General features: G+C 48.1%; 1 pseudogene; it reads right to left on the bottom strand.

Moving 5' to 3' along the window:
- Positions 1 to 4,213: 4,213 nt before the first annotated feature.
- Positions 4,214 to 12,740, bottom strand: LOC127313642 (wall-associated receptor kinase-like 8; annotated as a pseudogene).
- Positions 12,741 to 15,298: the final 2,558 nt, after the last annotated feature.

Here is a 15,298-nt window from a genome sequence, read left to right as displayed (position 1 = left end):
GAGGTTTCACTCAGCAGCATGGTATCGACTATGGCGACACTTTTAGTCCAGTTGTGAAGCCCGCGACAGTCCGACTTGTGCTCTCTCTTGCAGTATCTCGTGGCTGGTGTCTGCGTCAAGTTGATGTTAGCAATGCCTTTCTTCATGGATTTCTGAATGAAGATGTTTATATGCAGCAGCCCCCAGGGTTTGAGGATGCACGATACCCTTCACATGTCTGCAAGCTCCAGCGGTCTATTTATGGTCTGAAGCAGTTGCCACACGCCTGGTATGCTCGTCTGAGTCAGCGTCTGTATGAGCTTGATTTTTCGGCGTCCAAAGCCGACACATCTCTGTTTTTCTTCTCTCGAGATGGTGTTGAGATTTACATGTTGGTTTATGTCGATGACATTGTTATCTCTGGCTCTACATCTGAGGCGGTGGATCGCTTGGTACATGCTCTTGCTGCTTCGTTTCCCATTAAGGATATGGGCAAGCTGGATTATTTTCTTGGATGAGAAGCATCTTACAATTCAGGGGGCATGACATTGACTCAGCGAAAGTATGCACTTGACCTTCTTCATCGAGTCAATATGGAGAATTGTAATTCAGCTCCTACTCCTCTGATGACATCGAGTGTTGTGGGAGGCTTACAGTATCTGACCTTGACACGCCCAGATATTTCATTTGCTGTGAATAAGGTGTGTCAGTATCTCTCTCAGCCTACTGATGCTCATTGGGAAGGAGTGAAGCGAATTTTGCGATATGTCAAAGGGACTCTCCAAGTTGGCTTGCAGATTCGGAGATCTCCGTCATCCATCATTAGTATTTTTACTGATGCAGATTGGGCTGGCTGTGTGGATGATCGCCGTAGCACGAGCGGATTCGCCGTGTTTGTTGGTTCAAACATTATCTCGTGGAGTTCGAAGAAACAACCAACAGTTTCGAGGTCCAGCACCGAGGCAGAGTACAAAGCCTTGGCAAATGGCGTTGCTGAAGCATTGTGGGTTGATTCACTTCTTAGAGAGCTTGGCGTAACTGAGCAGCGTCCTCCCATATTATGGTGCGTTAATCTTGGGGCTACATACCTGACAGCTAATCCAGTTTTCCATGCTCGCATGAAACACATTGAGGTAGATTTTCACTTTGTGCGTGAACGAGTTGCAGCAGGCCTATTGGATGTCAGGTTTATTTCCACTAATGATCAGCTGGCCGATGTGTTTACTAAACCGGCCACAAGACAGATGCTAGACAGATTTAAGAACAATCTCAACCTAGTTAGCAGATTGAGGGGGAGTGTTAAGTAGTCTAGCCTATTGTACAAATGTATGTATACGTGTATTATACATGTACTGATCCTTATATATAGTGGAAAGACGTGAGGGCTGTTCACCCCACGCAAAACCCTAAACTACTTCGTTTATCTATACCAGGTTTTTGCCTGGTTTTGCGCTGCTTAACGGGGCAATTCTCATCGGCTTGATCACTGTAATAGGCAAAGGATTTACCTCGTTTAGAAAATTTTGGTCCGGCAAAAAAGCGTGTTACCTATCTACCATTGCAGGAACTCTTTGATTCATAGGATTACAAAACTTGAAAATATGAAAGACATAAGACATACCAGGTTTGTAAATTTCAGGAAATTTTGTTCAATTTACATTTTAGCATTATTATTATGTTTAACTCAAGCTCAGTAAACAATATGGATGTAATTATGTGTTAGATTTCTGCTTTGTAAGAGTTCAGTTTCGTACCTGGAAGTTTGGAACTAAAATCGTGTCAGATCAAGCCATTCTGTGATGCCTTAAAAATGATATGTTCATATTCGTTGATGTTGTGGGCCAGTAAGTATTTCGGTACCATTTTCACTGAGACGTCATATTCCCTGCAATTGACACAAGTGGCATAGCAATTCTCATTGACCTACACAAAGCAATGACGAAGCGTGGTCTAGAGTATACTCATCATGCATATGCATTACACATCTGGAGCGCCCCCCGCGTCGCCCTCCTTTGGCGGCTCGGGGGAAACCCTAGCGCCCCCCGCCGCCGGCCTCTCCGCCCCTCCTCCCTGCCGCCGCTGCCGCCGGCCCTTGCCGCGGTGGCGGCGGGCCCCGTTCCCAAAGGGCGGCGGGGGTCCTCCGGTCGCAGCGTGCGGCGGAGCTCGGACGTCGGGGCGGCGGCCCCGGGCAGATGGTGGCGGGGCGTGCGTCGCGGCGGCCGTTTGGACGGCACTGCGCGGCGCAGGTGGCGGCCTCGGCGGCGGGGCGCGGCGGGCTGCAGCGGCGCGGCCGTGGCGCATCGGGTGGCGCCGGCGGGCGGCGCGGGCCCTATCTGGGCCGCGAGGGGCCGCGCGGCGGGTCAAGGTGGTGGCGGCGGCTGCTCGCCGGCTTCTCCGGCGTGGTGGCGCGGGCGGAGGTCGGGCTCAGGGCGGGGCTGCGAGGAGTTCTGTGCTGGGCGTTTCCCGCCCAGAGGAGCTCGCCGACGTTCGTGGGCCAGGGCGGTGGCCTGGCCAGTGGCGGCCCTCCCAGGGGCGTGTTGGTGTGGCGCGGAGGAGCTCGTGGTGGTGGTCTTCTGCTGGCGCCCGGAGGTCGGCCGGCGGTGCAGTCCAGGGCTGGGGCGGGTGTGGCGACCGTGGTGGTGATGGTGGTTGACGAAAGGGAGGTGGTCTGGCCAGAAGCATGAAGCAGGATGGCGTGATATGCTCCGGGCTAATGCCTTGTCCTCGGTGGCTGGCCGGCCGGCAGCTGGCCGAGGCCGGCGATGGCGACGGCTTCGGGCGCCGCTTCCTTCTTGAAGGCTTCGCCGAGGTGATATTTTGTCATCCTGTCTGGAAAAGCTCCGGGGTAATCCCTAGATCCGCCGTGATCGGTCGATGGCGGCGCTCTTGTGTCGTCTTCCCTCTTGAGGGCATCGATTTGGAGCTGCTTTGGTCGGAGGGACCCGTGGACGATGGTTGGTGTCGGCGTCGTGGGCTGCGTGGCAACGATGACATTGGTGAGCGGATCGGAGTTGCGGCATGTCCTTCGTCACCCCTGCCGTGATGGTGAAGTCGGAGCTGCGAGGCGACTTGTGGCAACGATGCCACTTGATTGGTGCTTGCGTCGGTGCAAGGCGTGCAACTCTCTCCTATGAAGGTCACGGTTGAAGTCGGAGCTGCCTCCTCCTCGACGTGTTTGGGGGTCGACTGTTTGGCATAGGCTCACATTGGCTCCATTGTCGTTCGCGGCGAGGGTCTCGGTGACGGTCGTCTAAGGTGAAGTCGGAATCGCTGGCTCGTGGAGGAGTGACGACGATGACGCTCGATGACATCCTCTTCGATGGCTTTTCTTCTCGATGGCGTGTGTGCTCCGTGTGGGTAGCCAGGTTGGCCGGGGTGTCCAGTGTGTGTTGTTGGTTTTCGCCCAATTTTCTCCTAAAAATTGGGCACTTTCTTCTTAATTAATGGATGAGGCAAAGCTTTTGCCTCCGTTTCAAAAAAAAAAAGGCTAATACTATTCTAATAGTTCACAAGTATAGTTATGTGGTAAAGTTACCTTTCTGTCCCTTTGCAGCTTGTACTTGTGATTCCAACAGGAGAGGTCTGTATTTGACCACCGGCGAACAATAGCTTCACTTTTTAGATTTGCCAAGATGGTAACACTTTAAGGGTGCCTTGCCGATAGTTAGTTTAATCATCTGATTGCAATGTTACATTTGCTTAGCCCTCTCATCAATGGAAGTGCATGCAACAAGGGAACACACAAGTATGTATGTAGCTTCGAATGTATTTGATTGAAATTAGGTACTTCAATGTGAAGTATAAATAATATGTGCATTCATGGATTCCCATCAACATGCATTTCTGGCAAAATTTTGAAGTTCACTGCTAACTAGATACTTTAGCTGTAGAAACTGTAACTGAATTCACTTTATTTACTTCCACGTATTTGGTTATATATAGCCCATTAGCAGAGGAAATACACAATTTATAATTTCGACTTCCTAATTTACATTGGATTTGCAGCACACCACCAAAACTAATTAGAGTAACCGCAACACTTCAGTGTAACCCAAACATAACCCAACCGTGGGCAGCAGCAGGAGCATCAGGTCTAGCGGCACTACTCCGGCCGGCCTAGTTATAGTGTCGCGTTGTTTCTGGTATAGCCTCTATATGCTTGTATCAAACTCTTTTCAATCGATGAATTGAACGCAAAGCTTTTGTGTTTTCTTGAAAAACAGTGTAAATAAAGTTATCTTGGAATTTCAGATGACTGGATAAGCTCCTTTTCCAAGCTGTACAGTCTAGTTCCTTCACCGTCTTTGCTTTCCTTGTATGGCTGTTCATTTATACCATTCTGGTTCACTCTCGTAATCTGAGAAATGAGTAGGACCCTTGAGTCCTGCACATCTTCAAGTGCTGTCTCCACTTGCCTCATTGTAGGCCTTTCTTCACCTTTTAAGCATAAGCATGCTTCCGCAATTCTTGCAACAACTTCAGCTTCTCTAGCACCTCCCTCATCAACAATGTGTGGATCCAGAATATCTGACAAGCGATTGTCTCTTATCAGTGATACAAAATGTGATGCTAGGCTTGTTCTTTCTGACGAATGAGCAGAAAAAACTGGTGTCACCCTCGTTAGTAGTTCCGCGAGTATTACTCCAAAGCTGTAAACATCGCTCTTCTCTGTGAGTCGACTGCTGTAGTAGTATTCAGGATCAAGGTAACCGTAAGTCCCCTGAACGGCTGTCAGTATTCCTGTGTCATCTACTGCAATTGACCTTGAAGCTCCAAAATCAGATATTTTTGCTGTTAAAGTATCAGAAAGAAGTATATTTGCACATTTGATATCTCTATGATACACTGATATGGAAGCAGCACTGTGTAGGTATGCAATTGCCCTTGCAGTTTCCAGTGCCATCCTCAGCCTATCTTTCCATGACAAAGGGTTCTCACGTTGGCCGTGAAGATGATTTGAGAGAGTTCCATTTGATATGAACTCATAAACTAGTAGAGGAACTTCTGTCTCAAGGCAGCAGCCAAAGAGCTTCACCACATTCCTATGGTTAGTCTGTGAAAGTATTACAACCTCATTTATGAACTGGTTGATTTCCCTTTCAATGGCAATTTTAGCCTTCTTGATGGCCACAACACGCTGATCAGATAAGATTCCTTTATACACCATGCCATGGCCACCACCACCAATGATCCGATTCTTGTCAAATTTGTTCGTTGCTTGCTCAAGCTCTTGCAAACTGAAAATCCTAGTTCTTTCTGCTATATCTTTGTTTGAAGAGATTAACTGTTGTAGAAGCAATCCATGATTTTTCTTGAAAAACTTCTGTCCCAGCTTCTTTGCTTTTCGTTTCTTGAGTTTGTTGGTTATTTTGGTAATACCCAGAAGTGAAAACAGTAGGCCAAAGCCAGCACTTATTGCAATTACGGTAATTAAACCTGGCGAGAATGAAAGCAAGGATCATGCGCAGTAATAAGTTGTGTTGCCATATTGAAATGCAAATTTAAAATCGAAGTTTTGAAACTGCTAAACCTTACCACGACAAAGGTTTTCTTGGAATATTTATCAGAGAAATCATATAGGAAGTATTCATGGTGCATTAATTTATAAAGCACATAACATCCTGTATTGCCTTTTATTTTTCTTTTGTTTTGTCTTCCATTTTTCAATATTCATTCAGATGCTGATGCTTTCAGTATTAGGATATGTCATTTAAGAGCTGAATAATGCAGCAGGAGTATTTCAGCAGCCACTCTAGTCATGTATACATAACAGATAATTTATGATAATTCTGTGGTACTTATTATCAGTTTATTAACAGGCACAAAGCAAACAAAAATTCAATTCGGCACATGGAAGCATATGCTCCTGCCACCACAAATTAAAACATTTTGAAATGTTAAAAAAATTCGAACAAAATATTTCTTGATTAGGTGTCAATATTTTACGTGCGCACATCAAGTCTTGTGAAAAACCGATATTTTTTGTGACTTGTGTGAAAAAGACAAACAAAATGTCTCGTACACAACCTTTTTTTAAACCAAAATTTGTCTTTTTTGCAAATGCCACTCAAAATGTTGGTTTTCTGTGGAACCATTTTGTGAACGTGTAGAATTTCGAGATGTATACACTAAATTTTATGTTCAAAATTTTCAACATTTCAAAAGTGCATTTAAAACAAAGTTTAAAAACCGGTACATATGCTCCCGGGTGCGAAAACGCCACTCCCGCAATATATAAAGCGAGTGAGTTGTATATGCAGTTTTGTACCTGGAAGGCTGCTGATACTTTTCCTTGTTGCGCATTGGTATGTCCCTGGCATATTAATGCAGGTTCCTTGCAGGCATGGATAAACATTTGGCCTCTGGCATTCATCAATATCTGAAATTGCCAAGAAAAAAAATACACTTCAATTGCATAGAGATTTGATAAATCTAGACCACTAGTTTGCTATCTTGGAAATGCAGTTGAAGCCGCAAAACATGTATAACCTATTTAAAAAAATTCCAGGTAAGCACCACGTTCCCTAGTTGTACCGATGGCAATAGCAGAACAAAATGTACGTAGTGCCTTGCATCCATCAGCGATGTAAGGGTTCCGAATTGCTAAGGTGGTTGAACTGTGTTTTATTTCTGAGATAGGTGACCACATCGTGACTGAACCTTAGGTTAGCCATAGTGCTAGTATTTTAGCTATTATCATGTATATTGGTTTCACAAAAATACTGACGTGGCAGCTAATTAAGGAAGGGAGAGGTGATTAAAGTAACATAGGTGAATATCGTATCATAGCGTATATTACGAGAAAAATTAATACTAAACAAATCTTGTACACAAATTTGCATTGAGATCTTAAAAATAATAAATACAACATCGCTATGATATTATTTCATGATACCACCCACTATAGAGATAGTATCATACAAAAGTATCATATGCATGATACTACTACATGATACTTAGCACTATGACCAGCTTTATTGTGTTAAAAGGGCACTTAATGCTGAAATGTTGGAACGGGCACTTCATCGAATAGCTCGCCTTCACCAACAAGATTCCGAAATAAAATCGAAACTACTACCTCCATCCCAAGGCTTGAGGTCTATATTTTTTCAGAAAGTCAAAAAAGTAAAGTTTGACCAAACTTTTAAAAAAAATTATGAAAAAATATGATATTTTGTAGGTACCATATAAAAATATATTTCATTATCTTTCTAATGATCTTTATTTTGTAATTTGCATGTTAATGTTTTTTTAATAAAAACTTAGTCAAACTTAACATAATTTGACTTTCTAAAAAATATATAGATCTTAAGCCTTGGGATGGAGGTAGTACGAGTTAATTCCGATCAACCACGGAGCTCCAACCACTTCGGATGGACTGACCTGCGGCTGCGTGACCCCTCTGCGGCTCTGCCTAGCTGCGACGCTGCCAGCCAGCCACCCACCAGGTGCTCACGTGCCCGCGGCTCGTTTCTCATTGGAGTTTGGATCTTTTCTTTTTAACATTATAAGGGACTGGCAGTTTTTTTTTCAATGAAAGGGGTCAGGACTTTGTTTTCAGATTGAAAGGGCCTGGTGAAACGCTAATCCGGTGTTTGGACTTTGGACACCTGGACTTAAATCTGGACCAAGTAAAAAAGACCTAAAATATGGATAATTTTTCAAAATAAAAAATTAGGCTTTGATATAGATTTTTTTCACTTATTAGCAAAGCGTACTTGTAAGTTTTCTGAAATCCTGAAAAATGGAGCAAATAGTACTGACTTGAAACATAACAAAGTATGTTTTTTCTACAAATAATCGGGAAATTGAGAAAACTACAATTTATATTTAAAAACGTAGGTTCGTACTTCTAAGTTTTCATTAAGACTTTGAATCCAAGTTTTAAATAGCCGGCTATAGCCTGACTATAGTCCGGCTATAACCTTTCAGGAGACATGCCGCTACGGTTATGCTATTTATAGGCTAAATGAGAAAAAGCCGCTAATAGCCGGCTATAGCCCTATTTAGCCCCTATTTAGCATCTAATTTAGACGCTAAACCTCCTGTATTTTGAATTTCTCTTCTCTTCTCTTTTTTATTTCTTGTTTTCCAAATTTGTGTTTAATATAGCTAGATAAAACTTATGAGTTGAATAATTAAATACTTGTTTGCCTTGAATAGTTGAACAAGTTGGATCACAAATCATATTCCTTCATTTCCAAACTGGTCCACGACTAAGATCTTAAGAATATGTGTGTTACCGATTCTCTGAAATGTGCAGACTTGTTTACTTGACGTGATTCCTCCGAGCAGGGGTTGCATGGGGAGGAATGCTTTTTTGTTCTTTCTCCACTCGGGCCTTCCCATCACCGCACCCGATGTGCTAATTTCATTTGAGTGTGAGGGCATCAACATCATGCATGTGATCCAGATTATGCCCGACCTGCATAAGCTATGTGAGGACCCTTCCCCTTTTCTATCGATGGTTCACCTGTAGGTGGACTCGCTTATAACCTCAGAGGTGGCTTCCCCACCACCGCCAGTGGAGGAAAGCCGTTGTGGTGACAAGGTCATCGAGGTAGGTGCTTTGGCACTAAACTCTGATACGCTCTTTGCTAGAGAGCTTTGCGCCCTTCTTGTCAGGTTGGAGGTGGCTAGCCTTTCTTGTCGGGTTAGAGGTGGCTAGCCCGTGATCTTGCAAAGAGATTGCTCGCCTCCTAGAGGAGAATTCTTCGAGTGGCAAAGTCTAGAAGGTGAAAGAGCATCTCACCAGTAGAAGCAAGAAAAATGAAGCCACGAGAAAGGAGTCTGCAGATGGTTGTAGGGGTTGCTTCCTTTGGGAGTACTCTACTTGTGTTGTAGGTGTTGGTGACGTTTGTGTCATTTTGACAAAATTTCACCCAATTTCTTGTTAATTAATTAGGAATTCTCTATTTAATTAATAGATTGGGGCAAAACTCTTGCACCCTTTCAAATGGGTCTCAACTCTAGTATACCTTTTGAGCATCTTCGAAGAATTCATTGCCAAATGACCTAAAAAAGTTCTGGCTCAATTAAGTTAAAATATTTGCTTAAAAAATGAAATCGCTAGCGGGAGGATGCCCCTCCTAGTCCACGATAACCCCCCACCAAGACTTACCATATCGCCTTAAAGATTAGGGTGGCAATTTATTTATATCCAACAAAAATAGAAACCACAGAAACTCTTATGTTGAGAATGAAAATTATGGATCAAAGCGATTTATTTGTTTTCTCAAAATAATATAAAATAAAATAAATTTTAAATTGAGCTTTCGAATTATGAATTGTTCCACGGTTGCATGTTTTTCTTACGATATCTTCAGAACTAGACCCTGCTCTCACGCATTCATTTGAAGCTCTTTCATTTGGATCAACTTCTTGTGCCAAACAATCAAAGGCCTTGCGGATCCGGTAATGAGTTCTCAAGTATAGCCTTTCAAGAATGTTCAAGACTAGACTATCCAATCTTGACTCATGTAGTGTTAAAGTCCTCACATGTTATGTTTGATGATTGATATATCACAGCAATTATGGTTCCACGATATGTTGACAGTGCCTCCATGAAAGAAGATGACACCCGTAGGCATCAACACCTTCATGGCTGGCACAACCAGCTAGTGACTTTTCCTGGTCCCCACACCCAACTTCAACACTAGTTCAACATCAAATCTTGTGAGTGGTGACCATAGAGATCCTATTTGGCAGGGTGGGGTGCGCCAGGAGGAAAATGCCGACCATTAGATCTAACACACGGAACTAACACAATGAGGCATGCGCCTCATCCAACACACGTTGCCTCACTCGAGGAGTAGGACCATCACCAGAACACTACTCTCTCATAGCTACACCGTCTAAGAACATCTCCACTCGAGTCCCCTAAAGACCTCTAGAAGGCTATAGGAGTCACCGACACAAAAAAATCGCGTTCAGTTGGTGCCCTAATTTCATTTTGGCGCCGGTGCGGCCCAACAACTAATCTTGCGTCCTCAAGCGCCGAACTCAACGCATTGGGAATCTAGCCGGGGTTCTGGATGGACGCGAGTTGACGGGAAGGATGGTCGCAACAGAGCGCGAACCGGCCGGTCGCCATGGTCTAGCGGAGTCAGCGGCTACGGACCGGTCGTCTTCGTCCTTGCATTACGTGCCGAATCAATGTCCTTCGCCTGTACTCGCCTTCAGTGCCCCGTGTAAGCCTTTGCAGCGATGGGGCATGCGTCAATGTTAATGGCAGGAAGCGCCTCTCCTTCCCCCGCTATAGAAGCTGCACCCATCGCCTTTGTTTCCTCCCCGTCCAAGCACTCCGCCTCCACCGAGCAGAACACCGAGAGAGAAACCAGCCGAGCACCCCCCCCCCCCCCACCACCCCACCCTTAGCCCATGGAGCGCTACATAGGCTATGGAGTCACCACAACTGGCACTGGGTGGCGCCGGCGGCTCATCGACGAGGCGCGCGCTCGGTGGCAGGCATAGTACCATGTCCTGTCGGACATGCTCTATCCGTCGGGATGGGTCCTCGGCTCCGGTGGGCTGCTGGTGTGCTGTCGGTGCCGTCCGTTCCTAATGGACTGGCGCGGCTGGAAGCCATCTACAACCACTTCCAGTTGGCCCTCACGTCGGAGGAGAACAACGACCCATGATGGGACCTCGCCAACAACATCGTGTGGTCGACGTTCTTGACCTGACAGCACGAGAACATGATTGTCGCGTACGACAGCAACGGGCCACCACCGGACAACTACAACTTCGAGGGGCAGTGACGATGGTGGAGAGACCCCGGGAGGACCCTCTCATGGGTCCTCGACCACATCGTCGACGGGAACAACCTGCCGCTCACGATGCCACTGCCGCAGTCGCAGCCGCAACCAGGAGCACGCCGCCAACAGGCGTCGTCTTCCTCACGCTCCTCTTTCTCGAACTCCTCCTCCTCCTCGCCCGCCCGCTACTCGCGTACTCCACACCATCTCCCCTCCTCCTAGCGTCGGTGAAGTAGGAGCCCGACTAGCGGCCTCGCAGGCGTGCAGGCGGCGACATCGCCATCTGAGGCGTCACACGCCTTCTCCTCCCCGTGGCCGCCTGCAACAAAATCGCTTTTTTGCTGGCAAATGACTGGACGCTAGGCCGTCGAACAGGCAACACGGACGCGGCGACACCAGCCAGGACACTTTTCTAATTCGGTTAGTTAGACTAGTCACAATGAGAGTATCATAGGTACTATCATGCATGCTATGTTGGTAAAAATCTGATGTGACGCACCAACTAATTAATGAGGTGAGAGATTGGTATGATATCATAATATGATACCGTATCATAGCACGTAAAACTAGAAAACTTAATAGCAAATAAATCATGTGCACAAATTTGCATTGAGATTCTACAAAACATTAAATATGATGATCTTATGATACTATGCATTGTGGAGATAGTATCATAAACTAGTATCATGTGCATGATACTAGTGGATGATACTTTCCATTGTGACTAGTCTTAATCAGTTGAGTTAGATCTTTGGTATTCCCTCAGATTTAAAATAATTGCTGAAAATAGATGTATCTATACACTGAACATGTCTAAATACATTCACTTCTGGGCAATTCATTTGAGCCGGAGGGAGTAGAAAATTTGTGTTTTTCCATTACTTCGTGACATTTTCCATTTTTCAACAAATAAATGTAACTCGTTTTTTTATTATTACTGTTAAAAAACGCATAAATAAAGAGTGACGATCTCCCTACCGGTTGAATTCGTAGTAGTCAGATTTCGAAAGAAAAAACTGGGTACCTTGACATCCATCGGCGAGGTAGGGGTTCCCCTCATATCCACTCGAGCAGTTGCACCGTGCCTGGCCGAAAACATTTCCTTCTACGTCTTCGACGATGACGCTATTCACGCTAATGCATCTCTTCCACTGAGAGACACTGGTATCCTCCACGAAGAGGTCCTCATCGCGGCGCATACTCAGCGACCATTCCAAAACCGTCGGAACTACGGTGGAATCTACCACCTTCCTTGGATCGTGGAGGAAGTTGAGCTGGAGCGCAGTCTGCTGGCCTCTGAACCACTCCCCGTCAGCGATGAACGCGGCTCCGTGCACTACCGGTACCGGGGAGGCGGCAGCAGGTCGCTGGGCCAGATCGTTCAGCTCGATGGTGTAGTAGGGGAGGCCCTGCGCAACGGGCGTCTGGCAGCAACCGACGCCGGAGCATGAGGAGGTGGTGGAGGAGTCCCCCGGCCGCAGCGCTGTGCGGGCCACGCACAGCGCCGCGCAGACGCCAATGCGGATGTTGTCGGCGTAGAAGGTGTCGTGCGCGACGAGATTGGCGAGGAGGTTGCACCCCATGGCGACGAAGCGGTTGTGCCTGGCTGACAGCGCCAGGGGGCCGTCGGGCCTCAGGCCGGCGGACCACGAGCCGTACGTTGAGCTGCTGCAGAGCGCTCGTGTCGAGCATCTTGGTGCGGATCCGCACCGTGCCGTCCGGAATCGAGATGCCGACGACCTCCGCGCCGCCGCCGCCGCCCACAGACAGCTTCGGCGGATGGCGTGTCTCGTCGCACGTGAGGTCGAAGCCCTGTCGGTAGCAGCCTTGGCGGGTACCGAACGGGTAAGGGATGGTGATGTCGCCGCAGGTCTCCGGGCAACCAGGCAAGGCGATCGGAGCGGCCATTGCTGTCGCTACGACCTGAATAAACACTAGCGCCACGGTGCGGATCATCGTTTTTCTCCAACAACTCTCACAATGCAGCACCATCTCTGGAGTCATCGCGAAATGTATACTGAGGCCTAGACGGCTGGCTATACTGATCTTTTGTGGTCTGACATCGCGAACATACAAGCTGTCCATGTCATGCAATAATTGCACACAATCATGGACGAGTTTTGCGACAAGTGACGACACATAGGAATCTCGGGGAAGTCATTAGTTGACCAGGGAGTTTAGTTAATTTAGACTCGCACCTGATTTTTGGATGCCTTTTTGTTGGAAGGCACGACCGACGTGGTGCTGTTCATAAGATACATTAGCTTGTTTGGACAGGATATGTGAAACTAATCGTGTCAACCATTGAATATGCAGCAAGATTACAAAATTTGTCATCCTTAGAGTTGACTTGATGTGCTCCTCCCACAGTGCCACGTGCCACTGTTTTGAGAACTCGCAGGAGATCTGCGGTCATTGTATTAAGCTTAAAGAAAATGGATCCACAGGTTACAATAGCGGCTACAGCAGCACCCATGGCGGGCAACGCAGGCCGGCGAGTTAGCACGCTATCCTATTCCCCTAACCGATCCACCCCTACCTAAGGACCTGGCAACCAACCAGCTCTTCCACTCGTCTAAGATGCGGTTGGCGAGCGCAGTGGCAGTGCTGGCTGCACCGTCAAAAACCCTCGCGTTTCGCTCGAGCCAAAGGGAGCGCAACGTGAGGAGGATGATGGAGTTGGTGGCACGTCTGCGCTTGTGGGTTGTCCTCGCTTCCGCCTCTGGCCACTAGTTGGTGAGGGACGCCGTAGCCGGTGGAAGCAGTTGCATGCACCCCTGCTCTCGGAAGACGCGAAGCCAGACAGTGCGGGCGAAAGGGCACTGGAGGAGAAGGTGGTCCAGCGTTTCATCTGTCCGCACGCAGAGAGGACATGCCCCATTGTTGGCAAGGCCGCGCCGTTGGAGGCGATCCGCGGTCCAACATCTACCCCACACTGCTAGCCAGCCGAAGAACTTGAACTTTGGCGGCGCGAATGAGTTCCAGACCTGGCTTGCGGCTGGCTGCGCCGTGCGCCCGGCGAAGCACGCGATGTAAGTCGACCTGGTGGAGTAAGCGTCGTCAACACTGATCTTCCAGGCAAACGAATCCGGACTTCCAGGGGCTAGCTGAACGCGCTGGATCCTCGTCCAAAGGCCAAAGAACTGCACCACAGCATCGACGGATAACCGACCACCAATATCAGCCGTCCACCGGTTTGCATCGAGGCCGTGCTGGACCGTGGCCGTGCGCAGACGGCTTGGGCGCACAAGGGCTACCACCGCCGGAGCGATGGCTGTGGCATTGAGCCCGTCAATCCAAGGCTCCGTCCAGAAGAGCACCTGGCCGCTCGAGCCCACCGTAATACGGATCGCGGCATTGAAGATAGTCAGGGCATCCTTGGAGACAGCCAGGTCCAATCCGAGCCAGGGTTTTGACGTACTCGTTCGAAGGAACCAGATCCACCTTGCACGGAGGGAGGCATTGAGCCATCTAAGGTTGTGGAGGCTGAGCCCACCGAGCGATTTGGGCTGGCAAACAGAGTGCCAGGCCACCAGACAATTGCCACCGCGAGCTTCTTCTTGCCCAACCCAGAGGAAGCCTCTACGTAGCTTGTCGATGAGCTGGAGCACCGAAGGATCAACATCCAGGGCGATGAGTTGGTAAATGACGGAGGAGGTCATCACCGCCTGGACAAAGGACGCCCGACCCTCTTTGGATAGGAGCCTAGCTTTCCAAAAGGAGAGCTTCCGAGCGAGCTTGTCGATTAAGGGTTGCACATCCATCTTTTGGAGCTTGGATAGAGAGAGGGTCAGCCCCAGATATTTGCACGGAAACTCTCCAATGGGGCAGCCCAGCGCTGGGGTGACTGCCAGCAGCACCTGCTCCGTGCACCTGATGGGGATGGCCACGCTCTTGAGGAAATTAACCACTAGGGCGGATGCTTGACCGAAGCATCCCAGGATCTCGCGCACCACCGCTAAGTCGTCGAGGCGGGGCTGCGCAAAGATGATGACGTCGTTCGCATAGAGGGACACGCGGTGCATGATCCCCAGATGATGGAGATCACCCAGCAGCCCTCGCTCTTCCGCCTGGCGAAACATGGCCGGCAGAACGTTTGTAACAATGATGAAGAGCAGCGGGGAGATCGGGTCTCCTTGGCGTAGGCCCCTGCCGTGGGGTAAAAAGGGGCCAGGCCTGCCATTGACCATGACACGAGTTGTAGCCGTGCAGACAAGTAGAATGATCCACGAGATCCACCGTTGGCCGAAGCCGCGCTGCCGTAGGGCGCTCATGAGAAACGGCCACGAAACGCTATCAAACGCACGGGCGATGTCAAGCTTCATAAGAAGCGAGGGCGTCTTGGTTCTGAAGAGGGTCCTAGCGGATTGCTACACGAGGACTGATGTCTACGGGTGCTTCTATTCTTGTAGACAGTGTTGGGCCTCCAAGAGCAGAGGTTTGTAGAACAGCAGCAAGTTTCCCTTAAGTGGATCACCCAAGGTTTATCGAACTCAGGGAGGAAGAGGTCAAAGATATCCCTCTCATGCAACCCTGCAACCACAAAGCAAGAAATCTCTTGT

The sequence above is a fragment of the Lolium perenne genome, chromosome 7 (assembly GCF_019359855.2).
Source record: "Lolium perenne isolate Kyuss_39 chromosome 7, Kyuss_2.0, whole genome shotgun sequence".
Classification (NCBI taxonomy): Eukaryota; Viridiplantae; Streptophyta; class Magnoliopsida; order Poales; family Poaceae; genus Lolium; species Lolium perenne.
This window is presented reverse-complemented; position numbering and strand designations above follow the sequence as displayed.